General features: G+C 36.4%; 1 pseudogene; it reads right to left on the bottom strand.

Annotated features, from left to right (window-relative positions):
* Positions 1-12,345: 12,345 nt before the first annotated feature.
* Positions 12,346-13,272, bottom strand: LOC102743345 (ADP/ATP translocase 2 pseudogene; annotated as a pseudogene).
* Positions 13,273-14,065: the final 793 nt, after the last annotated feature.

Raw genomic sequence — 14,065 nt, 5'->3', positions numbered from 1 at the left:
CATGTTAAGACCTGTAAGCATCTCAAAAGTTAGGCAGAAAAGACAGAGTAAGTAAAGATGGAAAGAACAGGGTGTGGGGGAATAGGATGAGTGGATGGTGTGATAGAACAGTTGAACAGAAAATAGGCATATAGGATCCAACATTTGGTTAAGTTCCCAATACTTGCTTAAAATCAAGAGTGGGTCAAAGTTCAGGGACCTGGGGAAAAGAAGAGATAACCTGATTAAAGTTTGGCCATTCACATTTAGAGGATATTTTATTCATATACCTAGTTTGTCATAGGTAAATCACAAGTCATCTGTGAGTCTTAGCTAAATCAAATGGGGAAGGATGGTTCTTTGCAATATACCATTTCCTAGAACACAAAATTGTGGCAGGATTTTTCAACCATCAATATTTTCCAGGAGCACAGACTCAGATAAATTTCAATATTCTCATATTGAAACGTAGGCATAAGAATATAATTTTATCATTTGATATTTGAATCCATAAATTTGAGTTGTAAATAAAATAGAACCAAAATGAATTAATCTCACTTCCATACCTTTTAAAAAGTAAATAAACCAAAAAATGTAATTCTTACTTCTGACATTACAACTTTAGAGAAGTTGGAGCAATTCAAGTTAAGACTCCTTCAATGACCAGGACCTGTATGGGTCACTCAAAAATGTCTGAGCCCTCATTGTAGCTCAGAATATTTGGAGGTAGAATTGCATTGACCCAGTTTCACTGAGGGCCTGAGATACAAACTTAATTTTCAAATTTTCCTCTACCTAAGCAGCAGTTACTGGGGGCAAAGGGGGTCAATAAATTGAATCATGATGCTAGTGGAGCCATTAAGACCACCTCCAACAATACTTACATTAAAATGTTTAAATTTTGATACAACATTATTTCTGTTCATGTCCCTTACACCATCTAGCAATCTATTGAATTTTCCTCTTTCTCTTAGCCCAGGGTAAACTGTCTTTATTAAAAATCATAACACCAATGAAATTCTAGTTCCCTATTTATATAATGACTGTCACTTGTATTGTTGTTCTTAAATATATTTAATTGTTGGAATTTTATATCTCTTTTTATATATTTGTGTAATACTTTGCCTATTAGACTAGAAATTCCTTGAATATGAGACTTAACTTCTGAAATCTTTTTCAAAGTCCAAAACAGTAATTTGTGCAAATTAAGATGTCATTTATTGTTTAGTTTTTACATATGTTTCATAACATATGTAAAATGTCTCATTAGTATAATATCTTTAGATATTTTCTGATATTTGATCAGTTAATATGTTATGTTCCTTACAAAATAAGTTATTAGAAAGCATCAGACACTGAAGTTTATTTAATTCAATTCACTTATTTTATTGAAGAGGAATTTGAGATCCAGAAAGATTGAATTTTTACCTCAGTAACTAGTTGGGTGACATGTAATAACCAATTTTGATGGCTACTTAATTTAAGTAATAATATTCATCATTTCTTCACTTACTCAAAGGGACTCCTGACCACCACCCACCCCCAAATGGTTAAGAAGTACCGACCTAGATGATTTCTAAGAGCTTTCACACTTCTCGCATGATTTAAGTACCATTTTGCTCTGTATACTTACTCATGCAAGTGAGAAGTTGGGATAACTATTTAAGTAATTCAAATTGTAATTGTTCAGATAACTCAGTTTGAAGTGTCAAAGTATCTGGAAGAATTGCATCAATTCTTTAATTTATAATTAAATCTACCTTTGATGAAGCATTGTTGCATAATAAATGCTTCTACTCAGACCAAAATGCCTTACAATTACAGGACATGAATGATTGTTGGCAAGATTAAGCCCTTCAGGCCATAGATAACCCACTGCAGTCTCAGTCACAGGAGATACCAGACAAATGCTTCTTTATCAGTAGGAGTCAGAAATAATTTGAGGACTCATGCAAGCAAAGAAAGGCATATTTCCTTCCAGAGGAACCCAGAGACATAATTAGACATATGCATGCAACATTTAACCCTTAAGTGGGCTTTTTAGTTAGTTATATAAAATTATTGAACTCTGTCTCATCATGGACTAAAAATGAGTACAGATGTACAAAGTTCATACATTAAAGATATAGTTCTTTGGAATAAGCAGTTAGGAAAGTATTATAGAAATGCAAAATTCATAGACATGAAAATTGCACAAAATTAAATGATAACATGCAAGATTTGACATTATGTTGCCTCTATCCAGAGGCCTTCCTTGCTTATCAACATGAAATCATTTGAGAAACAAAATAAAACAAGCAAACAACAAAAAAGACCTGGTTATCTATTATCTATCCCCATGATAAAATGTTTAGGATAATATGAATTGATTATTTTTTAAGTGTTTTGAGGTCTTAGATTGTGTGTGGGGGGGGATAATTCTTCTCCATCAATATAGATACATACATAAATATACACATAAGACAAGATTTTGAACACATTTTGCAGTATTCTTTATTAATTCCAATTAGGATTAAGTTAATAACCATTGACTTGAACTGGATAAAACACTTAAATTCTCTGAGGATAAGTTCCATTTTCTATAAAAGTTATGCTAGATTAAAGAAGACTAATTTGGAATGCAGGGAAACAAAATCTACTTTCTTTTGGCTCTTTAACAATCGATTTCCTTGTGATCTTCACTCTTGAAGAAAAACATTCTAATAAGGCTTCAGTACAGGGTTAAGATTGTTTTTAATTTCACTCTTTGAAACTGAGTCACAATTATGATATTTTCAGCTGTTGGTGAAATATAAAGTTGAAAAGTTTCAGTCTTTGTCTTCAAAGAGCTTACAGTTGAATGTTAGAATCAACTATGTGAATAATTATATTACTGGATAAAATGAAATTAAGTAAGAAATACAGGCATATGGAATCATAAAAGAAAAAGTGAATTAACTCTGCTAGAGAACATGAAATAATTACGAACAAAGGTGGTAAGAACTCTAGCTACTAAAATATATTTACAGTTTATAGTAGAGTGAAAACCCTTGATAGGGAATGGCATGGAACCCAGGACACAAAGTTTATAAAGAATTAGTGTATGTCTGAGTACTTTCAAAAGACAAAACTGTTAGAGTCCAAAGCAAAGTGCTCAGAATGGTTATCTCTGCATGATGTTAAATATATATATATATATATATATATATATATAGACCCTTGTTAAAATGATAAAAGAAGACTTTATTCAAGACAGTTGTAATGGGCAGAAGTGTCAAGAGTATTGCATTTGGAGAGAGATCAAGCCTGACTCTACATACAAAGAAAACAAGGGGGATTTATCAACAAGGAGCAGGTTGGGGGAGAAGATCAGTGGGTGGAAAATTACTAAGAGGAGACATCAGGGGAAGAAGAATTTTTGCTAAAATTGACCTCACAAGATTCTTGTTGAAGGCAGGCCAGGATGATCAGATATCACAGGTGGGAAGATTTTCCCTACACTGACTTAGCAGGATTCTTGATAAAACTGGGCTCTGAACAGAGGAACATGAAAACCTAATGTCAAGACCTAGTCAAGAAAAGGGTTCAGAGGAGCCTGACTAAAGTCTGGTCAAGGAGAGAGTCTTTGTCACCATCAAGTGCTAGGGGTGGCAGGAGTGGTTGAGTACAAAGGAGCAGGATCCTTTTTTGGGGGGTAATAGAACTGTTCTGTATTGGATTGTGATAGTACTTACACAACTCTATGTATTTGTTAATATTTGTAGAACGGCACACTGAAATGGGTGTATTGTCATGTAATTTATATACCTCAATAAAAAATAAAACCAAAAAATCAAATGTATAAAATGTAGGATAAATAAATGTGTGCCCCAAAAGTATCATACACACACTGGGACAGCTTTGCTGCTGAGCAGGCGGATGATCTATTTGTAATTCCGGACAGCAGAAATATATAGGAAAGGCTGAAAGGAAAACAAAGGCAGATTTTGGCTCAATTAAAGAAATGCTGATAATTAAAGTATCACTATTGAGCATGACTAGTGGTTCAGTGACACTGTATCATAAATATTGTAGGAGGGGATTTGAACATACAATTGAAAATTGTACTGGATAACCCAAGTCTCTTCTTGGGTTCCTCCTCAAGTTCCTATAATTCTATGATTTTAAAATCTTTCCATCAAAGTAAAGAAAAGGGTAAGTGCTGGTGGTATGTCAAGCCCTCTCCAGTGGGAATCAGAGAGGTGATCATAGAACATAAACAGAGAACATAGACTAAAAGTAAGCTTGGAGCACTCCAAAAGACCTTTCCAGTTCTATTGGTTGGAAAACACTATGCAAACTTGGAGGTAAAAAAGGGAAAGCATGAGTCATGCCTCTTAGTGTCTTACCTCCTAAGAGGGTGCAAAACCCACTTTTGTATTCAGAGGAGGATGCAAGAGTAACATCTTTCTTTTACCCTAGATATTTTTAGCTCTTGTTTATTTTCTGTTCTGTATTTTACTGTTTTTTTTTTATGTTATAATGGATAAAGAAGCTAGGTATACATGGTAATTACATCATTCAAATGATTATAGTAACCAATATAGATTTGACATTTTTATGCTGAATGACTTAACCCATTATCTGAGTAATAAATATTCATAAATGGATGTGGTTATAAATTATGAGTTTAAAATATTTACCAATCGATTGAAACAAAATAATTCAGCAGAGCATTATCAGAAGCTTTACTCTTATGATTCCTAAACACAAAGATGAATTATTGCTTATTATCCAACATTTGATATTTTTTGTTATCTTACCAACACTCTTTAATGTAAAGAGAGATTGATATAATCTTCCTTCTTAATTATTTTCCATTACCAGATGCATGACACAATTCCTGACAACTAAGCCTTCTTATCTGTTTTTCATGTAATTGTTGGCATAATTGGAAATTTTTCCTTCTGAAAATCTGTGTTGATTCCCCCCATCTTTTCATTACAGTTCCCTGAACTGTATTTTCTGTGTATTTCTCTTTTCAATTTTTAATATTACACAGACACATAAACACACATGCATTTTAAGGAAAGAACACAGTTGAGTTCCTTATGGTCAATCAGAATGCAAGTAATATATCTAGAATAACACATAGCATAGAAGAAAATATAATTTAATAATGATATTTTTATCTTCACACACACACACATATATATATGTAATCATAGTTCATAGAAAAAAGTATTATTGTCGGGCACCTAGGTGGCTCAGTTGGTTAAGCATCTGCCTTCGGCTCAGGTCATGATCCCAGGGTCCCGGGATGGAGCTCTGCGTCGGGCTCCCTGCTCAGCGGGAAGCTTGCTTCTCCCTCTCCCTCTGTCCCTGCTGCTTCCCTTGCTTGTGCGCGCTCTCTCTCTGTCAAATGAATAAATAAAATCTTAAAAAAAAAAAGTATTATTGTTGAAAAGAGCAACAGGAGCTTTTTTATTCTTACAGAGTTAGAACCCTAATTCAATCCATACTTCCTCAGAATCATGTTATATGTCCCCATAACTTCGGGACCTAAAAAATAAAAACAATCATAAATAAGTGAAACATGTTTTCTTTTGGTATTGAAAACCCAGGGAGATATAGTAGAAGCTCATTTTTAAATAGCTTATTTAATATGAATTTAACATCATGTTATATTCACTATTCTTATATGTAGGTAGATTCTTTACAGAAACTAAAGTTCAGAGATTGGATTTAAACCTATGTCATAATCCTTAATAAATAAAAATAATATCATATAATTGTCAAAAATTATTAGTTAAAATCTAAGAAAGTTTTTAAAATTTTTTAATTTAAATTCAATTTAATTAACATATACTGTATTATTAGTTTCAGAGGTAGAATTCAGTGATTCCTCAGTTGCATATGACACCCAGTGCTCATTACTTCAAGTGTCCTCCTTAATGCCCATCGCCCAGCTACCCTGTCCTCCAGCCCACCTCCCCTCCAGCAACACCCAGTTTGTTTCCTATAGTTAAGAGTCTCTTATGGTTTGCCACCCTCTGTTTTTGTCTTATTTTATGTTTCTTTCCCTTCCCCTATGTTCATCTGTTTTATTCCTTAAATTCCACAGATGAGTGAAATCATATAGTATTTGTCTTTCTCTGACTGACTTATTTCGCTTAGCAAAATACCCTCTAGTTCCATCCATATTGTTGCAGATGGCAAGGTTTCATTCTTTTTGATGGCTGAGTAATAATCCATTGTATCGGTTTAAATTATTCCATCCAACTGAGCCTCTGATAAAGGACACTATCAGGGCACTGGGGTGGCTCAGTCATTTAAGCATCCAACTCTTGCTTTTAGCTCAGATCATGGTGTCAGGTTCATGAGATAGAACCCCACGTTGGGCTCCCCATTCAGCAGTGGTCTATTTTTCTCCCTCTCCCTCTGCCCCTCCACTCACATGTCTCCCTCTCTCTCATTCTCTCTCAAATAAATAAATAAATACATAAATACATCTTAAAAAAGAACACTATCAATGCCAAAAGAGTGACTACTTAGGTCCAGTTAGTTAAAGAGCTAGGACTAGATCACAAAATTCTGATTCTTAATCTCTTTCTTCATTCTTTAGTCATCAAGTACTGTCATATATAGTTTCAGAATAATTATCTAAGTGTACCAGGGATGTTATTATTAAACTATTTTTGCAGGTAAGAAATATGACACTTAGAACAATTCTGTGATTTTATTGGAGTTGCACAGAAGGCCTTACCTCAGAAAATCTTCTGAGACATTCTTTAACTTAAAAAAAAATTAATATATATTCATTATTTTGTGAAGCTTCTTAAATAGCCTTCCTTCACCTTCACCTCTGTATCAGTTTGAATTCAGCCCAACTTTATACTGCCAGGAGGAAAAACTTTTCCCTACTACCTTAGATTTAGTAACTGGGGGCTTGTGAATTTAACTAATAAAAGAAATTAACAGAAGAAAAAGCACATACTTTTTATTAATATTTATCTGCATGGGAGTTCACAGAAAAGAAATGATACTCAAAGAAGCAATTAGACTTGGGGGCTTATATAACTTTTTAACAAAGGGAGGGGCGTTTGGGTTTCAAGGGATGGTAATATGTGGGGAAGTAACTAGAAAATATATGAAGGAACTAATGGAAGATTGGAACTATTTTAGTAAGGGCTGCTTTTGCAAATTGATCTTGGTATCAACTCCTCATCTGAGGTGATAAGAGTCCCTTTCTCTCTCTCTGATGAAGGCTTTCCTTTTTGCCCAGCTTTTGGGCAGATAAGAGAAGGCAGAAACCCCTTCCTACATATGTGAATTCTCAATTGCATTCACATCAAAATAATACTCATGCCAAAGTGGCATACTCAGGGATTTGGAGGTGCTTCACAGTTATCAGAGACCCAAATCCCTTCCATATATCTGCTCTGAATTTCCACTGCAAGTTCATGCCATGGTCCAAGATGGCTGTCAGAGCATCAGTCAGATCCGTTACAGCCTTCAGGAAGAAGGGAGAGGGTGCAAATGGAACATTTCACCTAGCTCCATCCCTTTGTAAGGAGCATGACTTGAAGTTCCACCCATCAATTTCTATTCATGTCTGAAAAAGAAGTTAATCATGTGGCTATGTACAGATAGATGCGAAGGACATTAGAAAAGCAGTCTTTTAGCTGGGTGTTTTCCTACTCTGCATAAATATGAGGATCATTTTTATGGAAGGAAGGAGGGAAGGAGGGAAGGAGGGAAGGAAGGAAGGAAGGAAGGAAGGAAGGAAGGAAGGAAGGAAGGAAGGAAGGAAGGAAGAAAGGAAGATAAGCGGTTCTGCTGCATAATTTCTATTTGCTCTTCCAATCTACTTCACATCATCATCTACTTTGTTTTTTTCCCCTAGGAGGCTAACTTACACAAACTGCATCATCAGAACACCCTTACCCTCTGGCTGCCAGTTAGAGTTAGCCAACAGGACAAACAAAAACACTGAAGGACGGACGTAGTAAGAGTTGTGGATATTTATTCTCTATGCTTCTTTCCTGCCAGCTTACAATTCTTTGGCAGCTACATTCAACTTCTTGAGACCATAGCTTCTCCAAGGGAATGTTTTTCTACAGTTACAGCTGCCTTTGGACCTAGAAGTGGAGACAGTTCTTTGATTTGTTCGTCTGGAGGTACTCTACCATTCCTTTCTCTGTCCGCACATTCATGAATAGACCTGTATTAGTTTGCTCTGGCAGCCAATCAAGTACCAGAGACTGAATGGCTTGAACAACAGAAATCTATTTCCCTCACAGTTCCAAAAGCTAGAGCTGTGAGATCAAGGTGTTGGCAGGATTTCTGTATTCTGATGTCTCTCTCTTTGGTTTGTAGATGGCTGTCTTCTCCCTGTATCTTCACATGCTCTTCCCTCTCTACCCATCAGTGGCCATATTTCCTCTTCTTATAAGGACACCAGTCATATTGGATTAAGGCCCACTCTTATGACCTCATGCTAACTTTATTACCTCTTTAGAGACCCAATTTCCAAATACAGACACATTCTGAGGTACTTGGGGCTTTAACATAGGAATTTCTAGGCAGGGAGAGGTACACAATAACAGCCCATAACAAGTCACTTCAAGGGAGAGGTACACAAGTCACAAGCCCATAACATTTCTTCAATTACTCCTTGGGAGTCCATTTGTCCTTGATAGGAGGCTAACAATCTCTGTCTTGGTCTCCATAGCACTTATGGCAGTGTTTCTCAAACTTTAACGTACATGCACATTACTTGGAAGTCCTGATAAAGATACATTTGGATTCAGTAAGGAGGAGGAGTATTGCTATTCTGCATGCTTCCAAATGATGTCATTATAATGCACCACATTTTGAGTTGCAGAGCTCTCTCTTTCTCTCTCAATATTTTTAATTTTTTTTAAATTGAAAAAATTTTAAAATGCTTTAAATTTCCCAGTTGCTTGGAATTTTTTTTTTAATTTCCCAGTTGCTGGCATGAATAATCATTCCACTCAGCTGGTCCTGTCTCACCTTGGACTTACTGAGGCTAATTGATGTTCTGCTTTGTTTTATTTTGTTTTTTTTTTTTTTCCTGGGTTCCCAATAAACCTCTTGACATGAGGATTCATACATCTTCATTTACTAGAACAGTGTGGCCTGACTTACTGGAAGTGTGAGTTCTGGTTTTCAGTGCAGTTCAATATAACATAGATAATGTTTATTGTAACTTGTTTATAAATGTCTCCCCAGAGTAACATGTTAATGAACTTTCACTTTAATTCTTTAATTCCTCAAAGTGGTTTGAACTAAAATGCATTCTAAGTGGCATTATAAAATAAAGAGTAAACGTAAAATAAAACATTATAAAATCTTTATAAATTAAATACATTGACATTTCCTGGGCTCTTCTTTTATAATAGCTCATTAGCACAAAAATAAAATTATTTTAATTTGGACTTAAGAATTACTATCAGTCACTCCTCTGGGAGTTAGGCATTACTGGTTTTCTCAGGAAGTTCACATTTTTAATCCTAAATAATAATGTAAAAGGGGGATGCTGCTCTCAGTGTTCCATTATATACATAATAGCAGGTTTTTTATAACCATTACCTTAAAACTAATAAATATTAGCATGTCAGTTGAATAAATGGATGGATAAATAAGGGACTGATTGGTGGAGTAAATGAACATGATATATTTACAAAGTATCTAAAAATAAAGGTGAAGAAGTATTGGTGAAACATCTAGTTGCATTGTCAAAGCTGTTAAGTCTTTCTGGGGAGTTTATATTTGATAGTGTAGGAAATAAGGTCATGAAAGTTTTTGGTTTCAGACACAGGCTTCCTGATGGGGCCTCTTTCCTCAAGTCACATGAGCTTGTACTAAAAATATGGACAGCAGAACAGTAAAAATATGGTAAATCTGGCTTCAGCTACACCGGCAAGATGCATGAACAACAGCCCCTGTACTTCCCTGAAGGAAGCTCACATATTTATGCACGCTCATGAGAGTCAGCAGCAGAGCCTCTGCCGATCCCCTCCATTATTTGTCTCCTTTAGACTCCTGACAGCAACTCCTGCTACTTGTCACAAGCTTGATACACTCCCTATTGACATCATCTCAAATTTCTACTGTCACCATTTTGAAGCGAAGGAACTAAGACAAGTCAGAACTGCCTTAGGCCCCGAGTGAATGCAGATACTTAGGATGCAAGAGGAAAAAAAGATGAAGCCAGGGGGTGAGATCACTGTACAAATATACACTGTCACATTCTTCACACTAGCCAGAGGTAAGTCACAAATTCCATTATCCGAAAAAAATGAAACAAAATCAGCTATATTAATCAGATTATATTCAGCCATAAAACTTGTCATTTATTCTATATAGGAATATTTTTCAGGCCCTGAAAACTACTGAGAAAAATCTACCCCTGAGGAGTTTCCCAGAATATGGCACCATGAAATGTGAATAGCATTATAGTCTGTCCCGTAGACGTTATTCAAGGAATATTTATTGATTTATATAATTGATTTGCTAAAACAATTAGGGTAACTGTAACGTATTTGTTATAGTTCCTCAGTGTAAGCTAAATAGATATTGTCATGGTTGTATAAAACTAATTTAACAAAGGAATAATACATCTAGATTTTAAATCTTTAATGGTCTGACTTATCTGAAGTTTAGAAGATCTAGAGGAATAAATGTGTTGCATTTCTTTAGTAAAATGTGTTTACTATCTCCTTACTGTAGGCTGAGGATATGGTTTCACAGTTGCTGATAATTTCCCTGAATCACGGGTCTTGGGTGACAAAATGTACTTCAAAAACAAAGTAGTAGAGTTCTAATTGTGGTAGGAAAGACCAATCCTGTCAATTTTGGATTTATTTTATGATTACATTACTTGTATACCACCTTAATTCAGGGTTCACGTACTGTGAAAGACAATGGCTTAAGTACTGAGGGTGAATACGAATAAGAACAGGCTGTCTCTACAGTTCATAAAGTAAGGTAAAAATTTAATAGACACGATGAACAATTTGTTCGTCTAAACCCAAAAGTTTATTTCAAATTAGGTTGCATGGAGTCTATAAAATTATTATATACACATAAAGAATTGTTCTCACTCCTCTAAGTAGGTTGTATTCAAAGAGAGAAAGTGAGCCCCGCTACTCCAGGAAACAGTTTTCTAATAATTTCAGTGAACCAAAAGGAAGCGGTTCATGCAACAAATAGAGGATTAATTGCTCTATAGAATTAAGTTTAGACAGTCTGTGAAAAAAAACTTGAATTCTTGTACATTTCAATAATACAATTAGGAAGGGATACATCCTTCAATTCACTTTTACTTGTAATGTTCTGATACTTACCCATATGTTCAGTTAGTTTTTTAAAGACTTAAATATTGCTATGTTCCACTAGAAAGTTCAGAGAGCCCTAGGGTACCTACTGAGTGAAAACATTTGAAGTCATAGCACTGAAATAGCTTTAAGAAGATGTAAATATTACTTACTAACAATTTTCTTGAGAAATGTAGACCTTTATAAACAAATATTGGTTAGGAAAATGGACGTGTAATGTGGGACACATGCTCTAAAACAATCCTACTGATGTCCATTTAATTAATTTTGGTATTCAAATGTAAAGCTGATTTCTTAACTACCTCTTATCCCTAGCAAATTATGGTGGAAGGTTTTGCTAAAGGTTAGAGCACTAAACACAAAGTTACTCCCAGTACTTAAAGGAAAAGGGACTAAGCCATAGTGAAACAATTATAACAGGTGGTATGCAAGTAATATAATCATAAAATAAATCCAAAGAAAAATCTGTTTGCAGATGAATATGAAATTACTGAAATCAGTGACATTCTGAGAAAGTTAATAAGAAAAATTAGGGCCACTCTTAAAAAAAAGATTATATTGAAATAAAATTATGTAAAAAATAATTGAAATGTCATTGAGAACTCTCCATTTTAAATGTTTATCTTCATGGCGTGAGATTGTCTTTAGTTAAATACCAGGCCCTCTCAATAGAAAATAAGAAGATAAGTATACTCCCAGAGACCTAGTCATACAATTTTAATGAATTAGTTACAAAGAATTTTGGAATCTATCCATTGTTTGAAAAAAAAAAAGGATCAATATTCTTTATGAAAAAACTAAAAGTAGTTGTTTCTAAGAGGCATTTTTTTTTATTTCAGATCTTTTTTATTTCTTCAGATTTATTTAACAGGAGTGACTGAAATAAAAAATAAAATTAAGTCTCATCATCATGGAAATGGCTTTAAGAAAAAAATGGATCAGATGAATATTATTGCTTCCCATTTTGAACCAGTAAATAGTTGCCACCGATAAACAGCTAATAGTCTGTCAAAAATACTCTAGGTATGTTATATAATACATGCCTGTTCACAGGGGGAAAAAACTAGGTAAAAAACTTACCTGAACTAGTTGATTCCATCACAAGACAAGCACAAAAGCACCACCCATGCCTCTGAGAACATTGCACCATGCGCCCTTGAAAAAAGCTTTGGTTCCTTCATCGAGAGCAAACTTCCTCCAGTAGTCAAGCATGCTCGTGTACAAGATGTCAGTTCTTTTGTGTTCTGACTGCATCATCATACTGACACAAACAGTGTCAAATGGATAGGGAGTCAACCCAGCAACCGCTATGATGGATTGTGCGATCATCCAGCTGATGAAGATGTGAGTATTCTTGGGATCTGGAAGCACGCTCTTTGCAGGGTCAGAGATACCAAAGTAGGCAGCTGGGTAGATGAGAATACCTTGGACAGACACATTAAAGCCTGGTACAGGCCCTTCATCCTATCAGATTTGTAGATCTTAACCAGGCAGCCACCAAGGCCTCTGAATTTCCTTTCAACTCTAGCTCTGCCCACATCAGCTGCTAGATGGGTGTGGGCAGCATCAAGAGGATACACAAAACACAAGAATGTGGCCCCACTGGCACCACCTAATGCCAGACTCCCTGTAAAGTAGTGCGAAAACTGGGTTCTCTTGTCCACACAACCCAGGAAGAGCTTCTATTTATCCCTGAAGGAAAAGTTGAGGGCCTGGGTGGGGAAGCATCACATGACATTGGTCAGGTTACCATGCCAGAAGGACAGCACTCCCTGCTCCTCAGGGGAATGAGCCACACAGTCTATAATGCCCTCCCTACTGCTTATCTGTGGTGATTTGCCTTCTGGCATGCTGCACTTGCAGCAGCAGCTTGACCCACTTGATGGATGCTACCACGGTCTTGGAGATGGCCATGGCCACTCCACCTGCCAGGCAGTCCTTGGCAAACAAAGGACACAGCGCCATCTGTCATGTTGAAAGGAAAGAGGAGGTGGGAGACTGCAGGACTGCAGTAGGAACTGGCTGGAACTTTAGGAGATATATTTTAATATTTAAGGAGTCATTGTCAACTCCATAGAGCAAATTAATATGCTTTCTTAGCTTGCAATTTTTAAAAGCTTTTAAAAGCATTATTGAAGGAAGGGGGAAAGATGATGGAGGAGTAGGGGACCCTATTTCAAATGGTCCCTGGAATTGAGCTGGGTATCTACCAGACCACCCTGAGCACTCACAAAACCAGCCTGAGACATAAGAAGATCTGGATCTCTACAAACAGAATATCGCAGGCGGTTGGTTTTGACATATGAAGCTGGGAGCCATGATTCTGCGGGCAGATATCGGAGGATAAATAGCAGCGGGACAGTGCCTGGCCGTGGGGATCCTACACCGCCGGTGAGCGACAGCCTCGCACGCTGGGGACCGGGCACAGACTCGCAGACCGGTAGTGGCGGGGGAAAGGACTTTAGGGCAGCCCCCGGGGCTGAAATCCGGAGCGGTGGGGTCGCACAGGCAAACTGGGAGTGGCTGGTGGTTTTAGAAGCACAAAGGGCAGAGATGGGCCCCGACCTGGAGGCAGGACTGGGAGCGCTGCGGAGGGGCACACAACCCAGGCCGCTGCAGGTTTTTTTTTTAATTTTTTTATTGTTATGTTAATCCCTATACATTACATCATTAGTTTTAGATATAATGTTCCATGATTCATTGTTTGTACATAACACCCAGTGCTCCATGCAGAACATGCCCTCCTCAATACCCATCACCAGGCT

Source organism: Leptonychotes weddellii, chromosome 4 (assembly GCF_054177405.1).
Source record: "Leptonychotes weddellii isolate Sample4059 chromosome 4, ASM5417740v2, whole genome shotgun sequence".
NCBI lineage: Eukaryota > Metazoa > Chordata > Mammalia > Carnivora > Phocidae > Leptonychotes > Leptonychotes weddellii.
This window is presented reverse-complemented; position numbering and strand designations above follow the sequence as displayed.